Consider the following 17,937-nt stretch of genomic DNA (forward strand, 5'->3'; position numbering starts at 1 on the left):
TTAAAAGCAATGTTCATTTCTGCGCGTGCATGGTGACTCCTATGATTCTTAAGTTAATTAACAACTCATTGAATTCGTTCTGACCTAATGGTTAGCGAGGAAGATTAATTACCCTACGTTTTCGAGTTCAATCCCACCTCTCTCTCTCTTTTTTTTTTTTTTAATAAATATTTTCACATTCTCCTCCTTTACTGTTCAGGGTTGAGCCTGCCTGCCTACAACCACTTTTTTTTTTTTTTTTTTTTTAATAACTATTTTCACATTCTCCTCCTTTGCTGTTCAGGGTTGAGCCAGCCTGCCTGCAACCACTTTTTTTTTTTTTTTTTTTTTTTTAATAAATAAATATTTTCACATTCTCCTCCTTTGCTGTTCAGGGTTGAGCCTGCCTGCCTACAACCACTTTTTTTTTTTTTTTTTTTTTTTTAATAAATATTTTCACATTCTCCTCCTTTGCTGTTCAGGGTTGAGCCTGCCTGCCTACAACCACTTTTTTTTTTTTTTTTTTAATAAATATTTTCACATTCTCCTCCTTTGCTGTTCAGGGTTGAGCCTGCCTTCCTACAACCACTTTTTTTTTTTTTTTTTTTTTTTTTTAATAAATATTTTCACATTCTCCTCCTTTGCTGTTCAGGGTTTAGCCTGCCTGCCTGCCTACAACCACTTTTTTTTTTTTTTTTTTTTTAATAAATATTTTCACATTCTCCTCCTTTGCTGTTCAGGGTTGAGCCTGCCTGCCTGCCTACAACCACTTTTTTTTTTTTTTGTTCAACACACACCTCCAGCCGGGCACCTAGGCTAATCTATAATATAAATCTCAAACGTCTGTTCGTGTGTGTGTATGTTGTATGTCATGTTAAAACTTTCGACACACACATTGGACTGGGTCGAGACCAGTACCATCTGAAAGAGCCATCCCTCAGCCGCGTAACATGTGAAAATTAGAAAACACGGTCAATTATTTTGTATGGAAATAAAGTTTTAACCAAAGGGAGGGTCAATTAAGTTCTCTCTTTCTAAACAACTTGAAAGACTGCACATGCATCAAATGCGTCATAAAAGAATTTTCAATGATATTCCACAATCAGTTTTGTGGGCCAGTGGATAAGGTGGTTGCTTCATGAGCTTTAGTTTTAATGTTCGTGTAACAGCGGTCTTTTTTTATTAATTTTTTTTTTTTTTTTGTCATTTAAACAGTTTACTTATAAACTTAAGGTTAAGTTTTCATTTAAAAGAAAAATTTATATTTTTTTTTTTATACATTTTTAACATTTAAACAGGGTTAAAAGACGTCAAGTGTGTGAGTTCCATATAGAAACGATTTAATTTGAATAAAAAATGCATCAAGTGCGTTTGAAAGCCAAATTGCAACGTAATATTATGAAATAAACAAATATTTTACTTGTCTGAAATTTATCACAAATATATTTCGGAGGTATACTCCATCCTCAGTATGTTTTCTTTCTTTTTTTCTCTTCTTCCTTGCCATGTTGTAAATTTGGAGAAAGAAATGTCTGTTTGTATAGAGCCACGGTTATATTTTGAAATGTTGGAACAGTGTGTAGAGAACGTGAGAATAATGTCAAGGGTGTGAGTTCCATACAGAAACGTTGATTTAATTTGAATAAAATAAAAAAAAACCGCATCAAATGCACTTGAAACCAAATTACAATGTAATTTTAGGAAATAAACAAATGTTGTTTTCTTTATTATCCCTATATATATAAATGAACTCATTTTTTCCCTCTAATTTTTACGTTAATAGGATTAAAAATCAAGACATTTCATGCAAATGCAATATGCACAAACTGCAGTACAATACCAGGTGTGTTATAGTCATATTACCTTTCCATTTCCTCGATAATCATAGATTCCTATTTTTTTTTCTGCTGAGAGTTCCCTGCCAAAATCGGTTAAAATCATTAGAAGTGGTAAAATCTTTTCTCTCTAATAAATTCCTCCTTCCCCGCCACCAATTTACACTGTTGCGTGATCGTTCACAAGGGACATTTATGAACGAATGCCAGTTTCGGTTTTTTGTACTTCGCAGTTGCTTAAAACAACTGGAATAGAAGTTCACCATGCCTTTACGTTCGAAGCTTCCTATTGGGTGAATTAACCGATTGCGACATTCCCACAAACAAAATTCTTATCCCACACTTACTTTTACATTGCTTAATTATCATTTATTTCCAACATTTTTACACTAAAAAATAAAAATGGGTTCTTTCAAATTTCTTTTTCTTTTATTTTTTTTAATACATAATACAAATGAAGGGTTATTTATGCCATTTTTTTTTCTTTTTTTAATACATAATACAAACGAAGGGTTATTTATGCCATTTTTTTTTTCTTTTTTTTAATACATAATACAAATGAAGGGTTATTTATGCCATTTTTTAAAATTTTTTTTAATACATAATACAAACGAAGGGTTATTTATGCCATTTTTTTTTATTTTTTTAATACATAATACAAACGAAGGGTTATTTATGCCATTTTTTTTTCTTTTTTTTAATACATAATACAAACGAAGGGTTATTTATGCGATTTTTTTTTATTTTTTTTAATACATAATACAAACGAAGGGTTATTTATGCCATTTTTTTTTCTTTTTTTTAATACATAATACAAACGAAGGGTTATTTATGCCATTTTTTTTTCTTTTTTTTAATACATAATACAAATGAAGGGTTATTTATGCCATTTTTTTTTCTTTTTTTTAATACATAATACAAACGAAGGGTTATTTACGCCATTTTTTTTTCTTTTTTTTAATACATAATACAAACGAAGGGTTATTTATGCCATTTTTTTTTCTTTTTTTTAATACATAATACAAACGAAGGGTTATTTATGCCATTTTTTTTTCTTTTTTTTAATACATAATACAAACGAAGGGTTATTTATGCCATTTTTTTTTCTTTTTTTTAATACATAATACAAACGAAGGGTTATTTATGCCATTTTTTTTTCTTTTTCGCTTTTCATTGTGTTTCTTTGTTTTTTTTTTTTCCGGCCATGTTCATAATTTTTGCCCTTACTTTTGCTTTTTTAAAGAATTTTTACGTTCGTTCGATGTTTTCTTTTTTTCCGGTTTTTGTTTTTCCGATTTTTTTTTTTTGAGAAGTTTAACATCGTTTTCTTTTTTGTTATTATTGAAACGGGGTTATTAATTCGCTTATTCTTTACTTTACCCCCCCCCCCTTCTCCTTGCACACACACACACACCTACAAACACCCGGCAAATGCCGGGTACCCCCGCTAGTATAGTATATTTCTCATACTATAGCTCCGAAATATACTTGTTATAAATTTCAAACAAGTAAAATAATAAATAAATTTTTTTTTTTTTTTTTTTTTTCACATGGGGGATCACCACTTATCAAGGCCTGGAAGCCACTCGGGGATAAGGGTTATTGTGTTTACAATAATTAATAGGATAATATCGTAGTAATAGTTGGTATTGGAGATTTGATAAAGTGTCTTACTTAAGGGGGGGGGCGATTAATCAGAAATTTGTTTATGTTGGACTTGAAGACATCCAAGTTGTAGTCAGGTGGGAAACAGGCAAACGGAAGAGAATTCCACAGACGTGCACTTCTCAGAAAGAAGGTTTGTTCATTATCTTCTGAGATCTTGTTATTTAATGATTAATATAAAGAGAATGTTGCATGGTGTTTGATTAATGCTCGGCTCACTCGTTGGAGGTACCACACACATGCAGGGTATGATTGCAGAGGGTCAACTCGATGCAGCAGACAAACTTAACTTTTTTACAGCTACGGGAGATTTACATCTTTGTTTCGGATGCTCTTCTTATTCGCTAATTATTTTTATTATAACTGTTATTACTACTCACTAGGAGTTCTTACACAGATCATCATCAGAGATTACTCACTGATGACAATCTGTAGTGTTCCCTGGTGTCTCACCAGATATCCAGCACTCTCCACCTCTTTCGATAACCTTTGCAAATGAATTTGCATGATATCAATAGCCGCTTGCCATTGATTTCTCGCTGGTACCGACCATTTACCTTCATTTGAATTTGGGTGGCAATAAGCCTCCTCAAGGTTCCAAACTGCTTCACACTCATCCAGTGGAGGTCTGGTTAGTGCTTTCTCTCTTTGGCCTTTCCTCTTTGATACTTCACTACTATTCCGTGTGGTGCTAGTTTATGTCGGCATTACAATTCTTTATACTATTATTATCATTATTTGTACTCCCTAAGAGTTCTTGCAGCGGCCATTATCATTATATTATTGTTACTCACTAGGAGTTCTACTCAGGCTATTATCAGAGATTCCTCAGTGACAACAACCATTGGTGTTCCCAGATTTCCAGTGCTCTCCACCTCTTTTGATAACGTTTGCAAATGACCTTGGGTTTTTTTTTTTTTTTTTTTTTTTTTTTTTTTTTTTTTTTTACAAAGGCATCACCACATTATCAAGGCCCAGAGGCCACTCAAGGATAAGGGTTAAAGAGTGTACAGTAGAAATTGGTCAATATAGTAATCATTAGTAATGAAAATTTGGTAAATTAAATAACTTATATGGAACGGCTCATCAAGAACTTATTTACTTTAGACTTGAACACAACCATATTGTAGTCAGCCGGAAAGCAGGAAAACGGAAGACAATTCCACAGGCGTGCAGTTCTAAGAAAGAAGCTTTGTTCATGGAATCTACGTTTAGGTTTAGGCACAGATAAAGAGTGGGGGAAATTGTTGATAGTGTTTACAGCTAGACGAGTGTTTCTTGTGAAAGTTTTGCGAGGGGGGACCATAGATTGAAGCTCAGTTGAACACTTTCCATGAAAATAACGATACATCAGAGACAAACTCGCAACATCTCTTCTGTGAGATAGAGGTTGCAAGGAGGAGAAAAGGACATCTCCTACGAGGCTACGAAGTCTATTTTGAACTCTATCAAGGCAGGACAAGTCCTTTCTAGCAGCTCCTGCCCAGATGTGGCAACAGTATTCCATCCTTGGACGTACCTGGCTCTTATATAGATAGAGAATAGCATCAGCAGTGAGATATCTACTGGATCGATAGAAAGATCCCACCATTTTTCCAGCGGCCTTGGCAACAGATTTGATATACGTGTTCCATTTAAGATCAGGAGTAATGGTCAAGCCCAGAAGCTTGTCAAAACTTGAGGCCTCCTGAAGACGAGAGCCATTCATTTCAATTGATGACAAATGTGGATTAGAATGTTGATGATGTAAAGAGAGAAGCCTGGTTTTAGATGCATTAAAAGTAACCAGCCACTCCTTTCCCCATTGTACTACGTGCTCAAGATCAGAGGAGAGAGAATTGGAGAGAACTATCGCAACAGCTGTTTGCCATTGACTTCTTGATGGTAATGATCATTGGTCTTTTTTGAAACTTGGCTGGCAACAAGTTTCCCCTAAGTACTCATCCAGTGGAGGTCTGCAAAGTGCTTTTTCTCCTTGATCCTTCCAACTTCCTTGACCCGTCAAGACTATTTGATATGAACAGACATCTTGCTGCTCAACTCTCAAGTCCCCTTTTTGACATGATCCCAAATAGTACGTCCAAGGATGGAATACTGCTGCCATATCTAGGCAGGAGCTGCTAAAAACAGCCTATCCTGCCTTGACAGAGTACAAAATAGACTTTGTGGCTTAGTGGGGGATGCCCTTTTCTCTACGCTGCAACCTCTCTCCCACAGAAGAGACGTTGCGAGCCTATCCTTCTTTTATCGTTATTTCCATGGCAGGTGCTCGTCTGAACTCCAATCTCTGGTCCCCCCTCGCCAATCTTTCACGAAAAACACCCGTCTAGCCGAATCCACTGTGAAAAATTTCCCCACTCTTTATCTGTGCCTCAACCAAAACGTTGATTCCATGAACAAAGCTTCTTTCTTAGAACTGCACGCCTGTGGAACTCTGTTCCGTCTGCCTGTTTCCCACCTGACTACAACTTGGATGTTTTCAAGTCCAATGTTAACAAATTCCTAATGAACCGCCCCCTTAAGTAAACACTTCATCAAATCTCCACACTAACATAATGTACTTGCAATAACCCTTATCTCTGAGTGGCTTCCGGGCCTTGATAAGTGGTGATGACTGTGTAAAAAAAAAAAAAAAAAAAAACGTTGGTGTTCCCAGATTTCTAATGCTCTCCACCTCTTTTAATAACGTTTGCAAATCACCTTGGATTAACTTTGCTTAATTTTAACGTTTGATCCTAATATTGGCCAAGTTGGAGATCAGAGCATTGGTGTTGAAAAGATAAAAAGCTTTTGGATGCATTGAAATCAACAAACTACCTTTTGCTGCATTGCATCGTGTACTTAAGGTCAGAGACAGACTCAGAGAGATCTTGGTTGCTGACTTTTGATGTGTGACCATAGATGGTAGTGTTGTCTGTGTATACGTTCACAAATGAGCTTGGAATTTGGTTTGGGAGATCATTAATGAAGACAAGGAAGAGAGTTGAGTCAAGAATGAGTCCTTAAGACACACCGGCATTGATAGTTTGAGCTTCGGACTTCTATATATATATGGTTGCTTGTATTAGTTTGGTCCAAAAATAATGTTGTTTCTTGACTTGAACGTCAAAAAAACATTATTTTTGCACTAACTTTAACGCTAACCCTAACCTTAACCGTAGGCCTAAACCCTAACCCTAACCCTAAACCTCTTGAGGAGGAGGGATTCGATGGTTGAGAAGACATTTCTAGATCTTCCAGAGCTGGAGATCTTGTGAAGTTAACCTTAATGCCAAACTCTATCAAATTCCTTTGATATGTCGAGAGCTATTATTTTACAGAGGAATCCCCTGTTGATAGATCCACTGATCCTGACATAAAACTATTTTCATGTATGGGCATCAAATTACCTTGCTTATGGGCTAAGGTCTGAGGTGTTGACACATGGCCAAAAAAGTCTCATATGCTCAGAGGAATGATAGAATATGTTTTTATTGAAATATTGAAAAATTAGTTTTTCATTGAAGTAAAATAGACATTTGGCGACATGTGGTATGCCACGTGTCTTATGTCAAGCAAGAGACCACCTTAGAGGTGTTAACTAGTGATGGGACGATTCCAATATTTTTCTTGATTCCATACTAAATTCCTCATTCCGATAGAATTATCGATTCTGATTCTTTATAAATCTCTAAATATTTAACTTTAAAATTGTCATTTTATCCCGATTACTGTAAAAACACATATTAAATGTGCATATATTTTCTCAAACGTAAAAACACACTTGTGAGGGGATTGTCTAGATATTTTAGTCTTACTGGAAGTTTAAATCAATAATAAAGTCCTTTCTTTCTCCTCTGACCGAGAAGCTGTCTGAAAAAATTCGATTCGAAACAGTTTATGTTGATTTGTAATGTGGCTGTTACATTTTAACTGTGTTATTACAGTTCGCTGTCCGGTACCATCGCAAAGGAACAAACAAATAAAAAAGGAAATAAAAATCCAACTCGGCATTTTTTAAAGTGCATTTATTTGTGGTTCTTTCAAAACAACGCATTTCATTATTCTTCAAAAGTCTTTCCGCGCACACATGCGCTTTTTAAAAGTCTCCGTCCCTGCCACCTCACACCGGCCTCGGCCAGCACTTTCTTGCCCTCAGTTTTATATGTCCATCTTGGCCGACGTGCAACTTGCTTCTCCTCTGACCATGTGGAGTGTTTTTTCTCTCCATTTTTTGCTAATTTGCATACATGCTTTAACAGCTGCTGCTGCTAATATTTTTGCTAGCCAGCTATCATTCGGCTGCTGCTGATTTTATCACACGTGTCCATTCATGCTCTGTTACAGATTGAGTTAAGAAGAACGCAAGTAGTTAAACTTTCTTTGTACGATTGTATGTGAAATTATCTTATGCAGTCCACCGACTTAGTTGGATTTGGACTTTAGAATTCACCCTCATCTGTTCGTCTGCTTGTTCCCCAAATTCTCAATAACTACGCATTACATTTTTCTGAAATTTTTCACAAAGTTACAACTACCCAAGGGAGGAAATGTAACATTCTCGGATTTTTGATAAAAATTCTGTTTGCATCACAAGGGGGTCAAAGGGTTCAAAGTGGCCCAAAATAGCACTTTTCCGGGACATACAATCTTTGCCGGAGATTAGATTTTGCTGAAAATTACCCAAAAGCAAGACCACAAGGATATACATCTGAAAACATAATATTTGACCCTGGGAAAATTCTGGGACTTGAGCCCCAGGGTGTTTTAAGGGTGAAAAACACACCTTTTGGGGCTAATTTTTATTTTTCTCCTAAAATTCAAGGCACCAGTTGGGGGACCATATAGTTTTTGACTTGTTATTTTCGTTTATAAGAAAGTGATCTCCAAAGTTTTTATTGATTATTGATTACTGATTGCTTTGATCTTTGGAAGATAATCCAGTTAATTTCTAGATCTACCCTGAAACCTGCCGCCCAAACTGGGGCTGAAAGAGGACCATATCTGCTAACCCATGCACCTGTAAAAGAAGAGCTCAACCTCAACGACTGACAACAAATGGTTAGATCCTGCCACACTAACTTAGGACTGTGTACGCTTTGTTGCTAAGCAGGTTTGTCGAGATATGTACGTCGAGGAGGCACTAGTAGAACAAGTTCATCTTTAAACTGAGAAGATCGACGTTTCGCGCAAAACAATTATAAATAAACTATTATATAATTGCATGCCAACATTCCGTATGAAACACTTGTAAACGAGTTGTTACGAATAAAAGACAAACAGTTTGCAAATGAGTAACTGAAGAAATGACTGTTCCTCGTAACGTGGTTCTTTAGGAAATATTTATAGCTCTATTGCTGTACTGTTGAGCTTTCTAGTTGTAAAAACTTGTGTCACTTATTTATATATTATTACTACCTACGTATTTAATTACATATAAAGGCACACATATGCATATGCAAACATTTCAAGTCACACACACACACACACACACACACACACACACACTTAATAACCTACTGTTGATTATATATACCTTGCCTTTCTATTTGTGTGGTTATAACTAGGCCTATGACAAGATAATATTCTTTTCATTATTTTGACTCTCGAGTATATATCATTAATATGTCTTATGTTTTTATATAGAGTGATGTGGTTCTCTGTTTATAAACTGGTCTAACTGTGTCGTTATTTCCATGGCAGGTGCTCCTCTGAACTCCAATCTCTGGTCCCTCCCTTGCCAATCTTTCACGAAAAACACCCATCTAGCCGAATCCACTGTGAAAAATTTCCCCCGCTCTTTATCTGTGCCTAAATCAAAACGTCGATTCCATGAACAAAGCTTCTTTCTTAGAACTGCACGCCTGTGGAACTCTGTTCCATCTGCCTGCTTCCCACCTGACTACAACTTGGATGTGTTCAAGTCCAACGTTAACAAATTCCTAATGAACGGCCCCCTTAAGTAAACACTTCATAAAATCTCCACACTAAGGTAATGTACTTGCAATAACCTTTATCCCTGAGTGGCTTCCGGGCCTTGATAAGTGGTGACCACTGTGTAAAAAAAAAAAAAATATATATATACTCTAGAGTCTAAACAATGAAAAGAATATGCTGTTGTCACAGTCCTAGTTATAATAGCTTGAATTAAAGTTCAAAATACAAAAATTAAATACAATGGTTCAATTGCTTTCTAAACAGAAACATTCATTTCGAACGTGCCCCTGTCATATAAAAGAACCTATTTTTGATTTTATATCCTAAACACATTTTTGTTTATTTGTGAGTGTCTGATTACATTACGAAAGGGTCTATCACTAGATGAGGATAAAAGTGTAGCCACTAGGACTTGGAATTATTGCACATTGTGTTTTAACTGTGCTCGTGCATAACTGACTCACTCAGCCTGGTTACTCTAATTGGTCTCATGACGCAGGATTGTGTGACCCCCTATCCCCCCACCCCAAACGTGATTACACTATGCAAAATTACAGTCACCACATCAGCTGTAGATCTCTTAGGAGCCTATCCTTGTTTTATCATTATTTCCATGGCAGGTGCTCGTCTGAACTCCAATCTCTGGTCCCCCCTCGCCAATCTTTCACAAAAAACACCCGTCTAGCTGAATCCACTGTAAAAATTTCCCCCACTTTATATCTGTGCCTTAATCAAAACGTTGATTCCATGAACAAATCTTCTTTCTTAGAACTGTATGCCTGTGGAACTCTGTTCTGTCTGCCTGCTTCCCACCAGACTACAACTTGGATGTCTTCAAGACCAACGTTAACAAATTCCTAATGAACCGCCCCCTTAAGTAAACACTTCATCAAATCTCCACACTAACGTAATGTACTTGCAATAACCCTTATCTCTGAGTGGCTTCCGGGCCTTGATAAGTGGTGATCACTGTGTAAAAAAAAAAAAAAAATCATATTGGTTGTCACTGAGTAAGTTGTCTTTGCTGAGGTGGTAGATAATTTCTCTATTTAAAGCTTCTTACCTAGAACTGTCTGCCTGTGGAACTCTGTCACGCTGGCCTACTTTCCAGCTGACTACAACGTGATAGTCTTCAAGTCCAATTTAAACAAGTTTTTGCTGAGCTGTCCTCTTAAATAATCAAATTATACCAAATGTCCTCAACTAACGATTACTACGCTGTTGTCTCGATGATCACTGTATACTTATTAACCCTTATCCTCAAGTGGCCTTTGAGCCTTGATAAGTGGTGATTGAATTTAGGCAGAGACAGTTCACAAGAATAGTGGAAAATTCGATTTGAAGTTAACAGACTTGAAAGATGTTTTAGTATCTCCTCTGTCTTTTTTAATAATGTTGTATTCTAGACAAGGAATATGGTGTTGCAAGGATCATAATGCAAAGTGCTCAATACCCACTACCAAAAATAATGGAATCAAAAACAATGTAGGTAATATCTCATGCTGTTTTTATTTATATTTTTATAGACTTTATATAACTCTCATTTTCTTTTTTCATCTCCAATTGTTTACTTCCATTCCCTGTATTAAACTTTCTAGCAATTTTTGAGAAACATTAATTCGTCTCTGAGGAGTTGTTTAGCGATCTTCCACTGTTCAACGAAACATGTGTAAGAGAAAGCAATAAAAATATATGAGTGTGAATTAATTCTATCTCTTGGCATTTCGAATGATAACTAATAGCATATATATATATATATATATATATATATATATATATATATATATATATATATATATATATATATGTATGTATAAGGAATGAAAAAATATACCAGCGGTGGTTGACGTTATGTTTAAAGAAAAAATAGAAAAAACCGAATGAAATTATTAAAAAATCAACGTTTCGTCCTTGTTTCAGAGGACATCTTCAGGATAATTGAAATAAAAATGTGATAAAAGAAAAAGTCATAGATCGTGCGAAAAAAGACAGTTTTTTAAAATCCAACCCATGTCGGGAAAGGACTACAACGTGATAGTCTTCAAGTCCAATTTGATACCAAATCATCACCTCTCACCAACCCCGCGCTAAGCAACATCAGCTAACAAGGATCACCGCACATGCTAAGCTACACTTCTGCCATCACCGCCCCGCACCCAACCAAACCCAAAGAAATTTTGATCGTTGATGAGTTTATCTCACGCACACATATTCGTCCTTTCCCGACATGGGTTGGATTTTAAAAAACTGTCTTTTTTCGCACGATCTATGACTTTTTCTTTTATCACATTTTTATTTCAATTATCCTGAAGATGTCCTCTGAAACAAGGACGAAACGTTGATTTTTTAATAATTTCATTCGGTTTTTTCTATTTTTTCTTTAAACATATATATATATATATATATATATATTATATCGCATACCCCTCCATATTTCCATGAATAAACCGGAAACCAGCAATGGCGACGCTAGGATAAATCTGTTCGTCGGTACAACGCAAATGAACACAATAAATACACATGACAACTTCAAATCCCATTTCTTTAGATACACACATCATTAGAATAACTCGCACCTTACTTTAACAAAGAAAACCGCCAGAGAAAGCTGCACAGCAAAAGACAAAACCAAAATACAAACCTCACAACACCGACTAGATTATATTCACAATTTTATTAACTTCAAATCGATATAACACATGTATACATACACCAAACAGACGGTTCACTACAACACATTATAGCACGAAAAACAAACACAATCAAAAAGCAAACTCAAGCCAGCGATTAAAAAAACTTTCTTTGCTCCTTACTACGTCCGCTCCATGACTATAAAAATACCAGCCTTTTCGACAACCGACAGATCGGCCCTAGCGTGGTGCGTGGTGCGCTGTGAACTCTCTCTGTCTTCCACCAGCATCCGACCCCTCGCCAACGACATCAGACGCGGAGCCTACTACGCACAGCCAGCATCGCCCACTGCTACCATCTCACCCGCGATCCTGATACAAGACCTTTCCTTCTTCGACTGATACCAAATCATCACCTCTCACCAACCCTGCGCTAAGCAACATCAGCTAACAAGGATCACCGCACATGCTAAGCTACACTTCTGCCATCACCGCCCCGCACCCAACCAAACCCAAAGAAACTTTGATCGTTGATGAGTTTATCTCAACGCCCGGCCAGTTATCCTAATGACGCCGCCTTAAATCTCTGATTTGGGGAGAAATAAAATATATATTTATTTAACCTTACTCGATCGCCTGTATTTTTCTTGCAACCATACGCTTGTTTATTTCATTCATATATATATATATATATTAGCATTTCAGCCCGGCGTTGCCCGGGCGTTCGGAGGTGTATGCTGAGCAAAAAAAAAAAGTGGTAGTTGGAAGACAGGCTCGAACCCGTTCCGTGAAGGAGGAAAAGAATGGGGGAAAAATGTGACGTCTTTGCTGTTACGACCACTGCCAAACCGAAAGTGACATAGGTTTAAATTAAGGCTAGACAATCAAAAAGACGGGATGACTTTAAGAAATATCGGCAAAAAAAGCGACCCTTCCCTGTTGAAAAGTGCCCAGTTGAAGGTGAAGAAATTAATGTTTTTAGCCAATTTTTCGATATTTGTCGTCTGAAAGGCCAAGCTTAAAAACGATACTGATCTTGTGAAAATCCGTTGCCTCTGTCAAAAGTTTTAGGCAGACATGCAAACATACATACATTTATATATTGGTAGCTCAAATTTTCGACCCAAAACCGATTAAAAGGCTTGCCCTATTTCTGAATACGCTTTATGTAAAATTTCAAATGTTTAGACCAGAAATTGTCTGAGTAATTTGGTAGAGACTGCAGCAGTCAAATTAAAAAAAAAATTTTTTTATTATGATCCCTTAACATTTATTGTTTTGGGCTCAAATCAAGTTATTAAGTTAGATCCATGTCCAGGAACCTGTATCTAAAATTTAAATTATTTATACGCAAAATTGGCAGAGGAGTTTGGTAGAGTTCTCAAAGGTCAAATCGTTGAACTTTTATCCCTTAACAGCCAAATTTCTGGCCAAAAATGGATTACAAAGATTTTCCCAAATCTCAATATGCTGTATATCAAATTTCGAGTCTGTAGACTGAAAATTGACAGAGTTATTGCATAGGGAAATGTACACAGACAGACAGACGCTTTCACTTTTATAGATATATATATTAAAAATAGAAGAATACAAGGGTTTCCATTACAAAGGATTAAAAAAGTTGTCAAAAAACAAATATATAAATAAATGTTATCAAAGGCAAAATAAATGTTATCAAAGGCAAAATAAGTTACTTTTCTGCCAAACTAGATAATTTTTTAGTGCTTTTATTTAATGTAAAATGTTTATTTGGTCCTAAAAACACATGGTGTTTACCAATGTATTTGAAAAATACAAATGGCGATGGACTCTGTGTTGAACACGTTAAGTTTGGGAAAATGAGTTAAAACTAAAAACTATACAAAATACTGTTAAAAACCCACCGAATATATGTCAGCCTATGTCACGGTAAAAAATATTGAGTGAGTTCCTAACAGTATTGTGTATAGTTTTTTAGTTTTAACTCATTTTCCCAAATTTAAAGTGTTCAACATAGAGTATACTACCATTTGTATTTTTCAAATACATCGGTAAACACAATGTGTTTTTCGAGTCGAATAAACATTTTACATTAAATAAAGCACTAAAAAATTATCCAGTTAGGTAGAAAAATTACTTATGTTGCATTTGATAACATTTATTTGTTATATATTTGTTTTTTGACAATTTTTTCGAATCTATGTGTATGGTAATACAAACCTGAATACAATTATGAATGACTTAACACTTCTACCAGGTCATGGCTGATAGAACAAGAACAAGCAACTCCGGTGGATTAAATGAACATTGCTATTCAAGATTCCATACCGATTTCATATTGATTACTAAGCTTAACGGAACACACCTGAAAATGATTGGAGGTTACATTGGCTAAAACTTTGTGAAAATATTTTCTCTTGCTGTGAATAGACGAGGGTTATCGCTATGTAATTGGCCCATCAAACAGATATCACAAACACATTCTGTTTGATTAACTGGTGGTTTGATCATGCTAGATAAATGGAAGGATCCTTTGTGGCGAACTCACAACTGTTTCCAGACAAACAGGAAGACCTATCTTACGCTACAAGCATGTCTGCAGGCAAAACTTTATGTCCATAGTTGAAGATTGCAGCCATTGCGGAAGAGTTGTAAAGGCATGCTCCGTGAGGAGTGGAGAGAGGAGAGAACAGCATTGGCGGGCGAGAAGCTGATAACATCACACTCTATAACAGGCACGAGAGGAAAACAAATGAACACATTTCTAAAGAAATGGCAGAAACACTAGAGGAAGAACTCCAATCTGTGGTGGAAGGGATACAAAAATAGATGGTCGCATTCAATGCTGCCAAGACTAAGTTTGTTTCTGTCAATAAATACAAGAAAAGCAGGGGAGGATAGAGTGGTAGCCCTAGATATATCCAAGGCTTTTGATAGGGTATGGTACGATGGTCGTCTCAGGAAAATCGGATTATACAGTATCACTGAATGAAATCCTTAACTAAGAGACAAATCCAGGTTATCCTTGACTGCCGTACATCTAAAGAATATGATATAGATGCGGGTGTACCTCAGGAATTTATCCTTGGACCTTTATTATTCCTAATATTCATAAATGAACTCTGGGATGAAATTGTCTCTGAGATAGGTATATTTGCTGATGACACTACTCTCTACCACCAATAGCTATGGTCAAAAACATATTACCTGAAAGTACTTCTTTTAAACTCCTCGACCTGACATTCACAAAGAACATGAGTTGGAACAGATACACTGAGAGCATTGCCAAGGCAGCTGTGAAGAAGGTAAGCTCCCTCTACCGTGTTAGAAAGCTACTTACGCCTGAAAGTATCCTGTATCTCTATACGGCCACCATTCGCCCATGCATGGAGTATTGTTGTCACATTTGGGCTGGTGTATCTGCTACTAGTCTCTCGTTCCTGGACAGGGTTCAAAAGAGAGTTGTCAACCTGATAGGTCCTGAACTGTCATCTAAGCTTCAGTCCTTGTTCTATCGACGAAATGTAGCATCCCTCTGCCTGTTTTACAAGTATTTTAATGGTAGGTGATCTGATGAACTACAAGCCCTTGTACCCCCTCGATGAAAATACCCCTGACAAACCCGACAAGCAGCAAAATCCCACCCCTACACAGTAGAGATCCCTAGATGTAAGAAAACTTTCTACTCTAATAGTTTCTTCCCCAGAACTGCTAGACTTTGGAAGTCTCTTCCAGGTTCCTGCTTTCACAACTGTACTGACATGCAGAAGTTCAAGTGTAATGTGAATAGACATCTTGCTGCTCAACTCCCTTCATAATACCCCTGCAACTGATGTCCCTGATAGTAGCCCCCTACTTCAAAGTGGCACTGTGCTTTGTTTGGGGTAAAAATTGAATTAAAAAAAAAAAAACTTTAGTAGAAGTAACACGTTTAGTTGACTTATACCTGTCAAGTTCCAATTTTTTTTCCCCATTTTGACTACTTAGAAGCTTGACAGAGGGTGATTATTACATAATAGGAAGTGAGGAAGCATGGCTGTGGAAATCTTTTTACCCGAATACGATGTTCAGCATGTTAAAAAAATATACCATTTCTTGTAAAAATCTAATGGATAAACATCTGAACAAGTTGGTTGGGACAGGATATTTTTACGGAAACATAAATCGTAAAATTGCCAACTCATTAATGAAACAGCTGTAATGGAAAAAATCCAGGAAATAAAAGTTATAAAAAAGAAAACGTGAGCCTTTGAATTTTCAACAAAATTTTGCACTATATATATATATATATATATATATATATATATATGAATAAAATAAAGCAAAATATAAACGATGCTTTAGACGTTATGTGAATAAAAAGGAAAAACCTAAAAGAGTAAAAACAAAATTAAATCAACGTTTCGTCCCCATTTCAAGGGACATCATCAGGATTTCTAGGCGAGGATGTACAGGAAAACGGTCATATCACATGCGAAACTTCTCCTCTTTTGCATGTGATATGACCGTCTTCCTGTACATCCTCGCCTAGAAATCCTGATGATGTCCCTTGAAATGGGGACGAAACGTTGATTTAATTTTGTTTTTACTCTTTTAGGTTTTTCCTTTTTATTCACATATATATATATATATATATATATATATATATATATATATATATATATATATATATATTGTTTTAACAAAATCAAGACAGCAAAGATTGGATTGATAGCAACAAAGTAGTGTAACAATGAAAATACACAACTTGTTGCAATCAATCTAATCTTTGTTGTCTTGATTTTGTTAAAATAATATATGAATGCTCGATTACAAAAACTGGTAATTTTGAAGCTTACAAATTAAGTCACTTTACAAATTTGTTGTCTGCATTATTTTAGCTGATGCCCTGAATCCAAAAACCACATTAGTTTTGAAGATGGTGAAAAGGCTTAACGGTTATTTTAATTCAATTAATTTGGCATAGGTTAAAAGATTACATGTTTCATCGCTGTTAGGATGTGCACGGTAACAGAGAGAAAAAATAGGAAAGCGAACAAATAGGGAAGTAGGGGCACTGCGGATTTAGATGGTCAGAAATACAATTGATCAGCACCTGTTCAGCTTCATCTTGAACCAATCCGTTGTTTGTACGCTGATAACCTCAAGCATTCCAGTCTATTCTAGGGATGCGGATGGAAAATGCGACTTTTCATTGATTTAGCCGAAATCTCTGGTGAAAGTTTCAGGTTGTGTCCTTTCAGTCCATATTGAGGTGCTGGGGTGAAGAGAAGATCCTGAGGGAAGCTGTAATCGCCATGAAGGAGGTTATAGGCCAAAATTAAGTTACCCTTTTCGGCGCTCCAGCGAAAAAGGTTCAGCTGCCACAGACAGGTCTTATAAGGAAGGTCAAGAAAACCTTGCTCCATCCAGGTTGCCAGCCTCTGCGCTCGCTCCAGATGCTGAATGCCACGAGCTAGGTATGGAATCTGAAAAGAGACCTCCTTGTTGCTGAGCATTCCAGGAGTTTGAAAAAACAAAAGTTTAGGCCCTAAAATCTGAACAACGGTTAAGCAACATGCAATTTACATGTACTTACATTTATCGATACACACTTTTATTCAGTTTACAGTAATCGATATTTCTATCAGATAATCAATATATTTTGTTGGCAAAATATTTTTTTCTCTTAAAAACATATTTAGGATGAAATGTGTTGACAAAAATCAGCTGATAATGCCACAAAAATGTAATCGATTTTGTTTGAAAATCTGATTTTTTTCAAATCAACATAGCACAAAAACATAACCAACTCGATAGAAACGGATACCATTTCCTGATTCAGCAATGCAAAAATACCCTAAATCAGTTGTAGAAATCCAGACAACATTCAAAACGTAAAAATATTATTGCCCTGTGAATCTCGTATAAATTTTTCACGAGGAATGGATTCT

This window comes from Euprymna scolopes, chromosome 42 (assembly GCF_053919585.1).
Source record: "Euprymna scolopes isolate OS-2025 chromosome 42, ASM5391958v1, whole genome shotgun sequence".
NCBI classification, from domain to species: Eukaryota; Metazoa; Mollusca; class Cephalopoda; order Sepiida; family Sepiolidae; genus Euprymna; species Euprymna scolopes.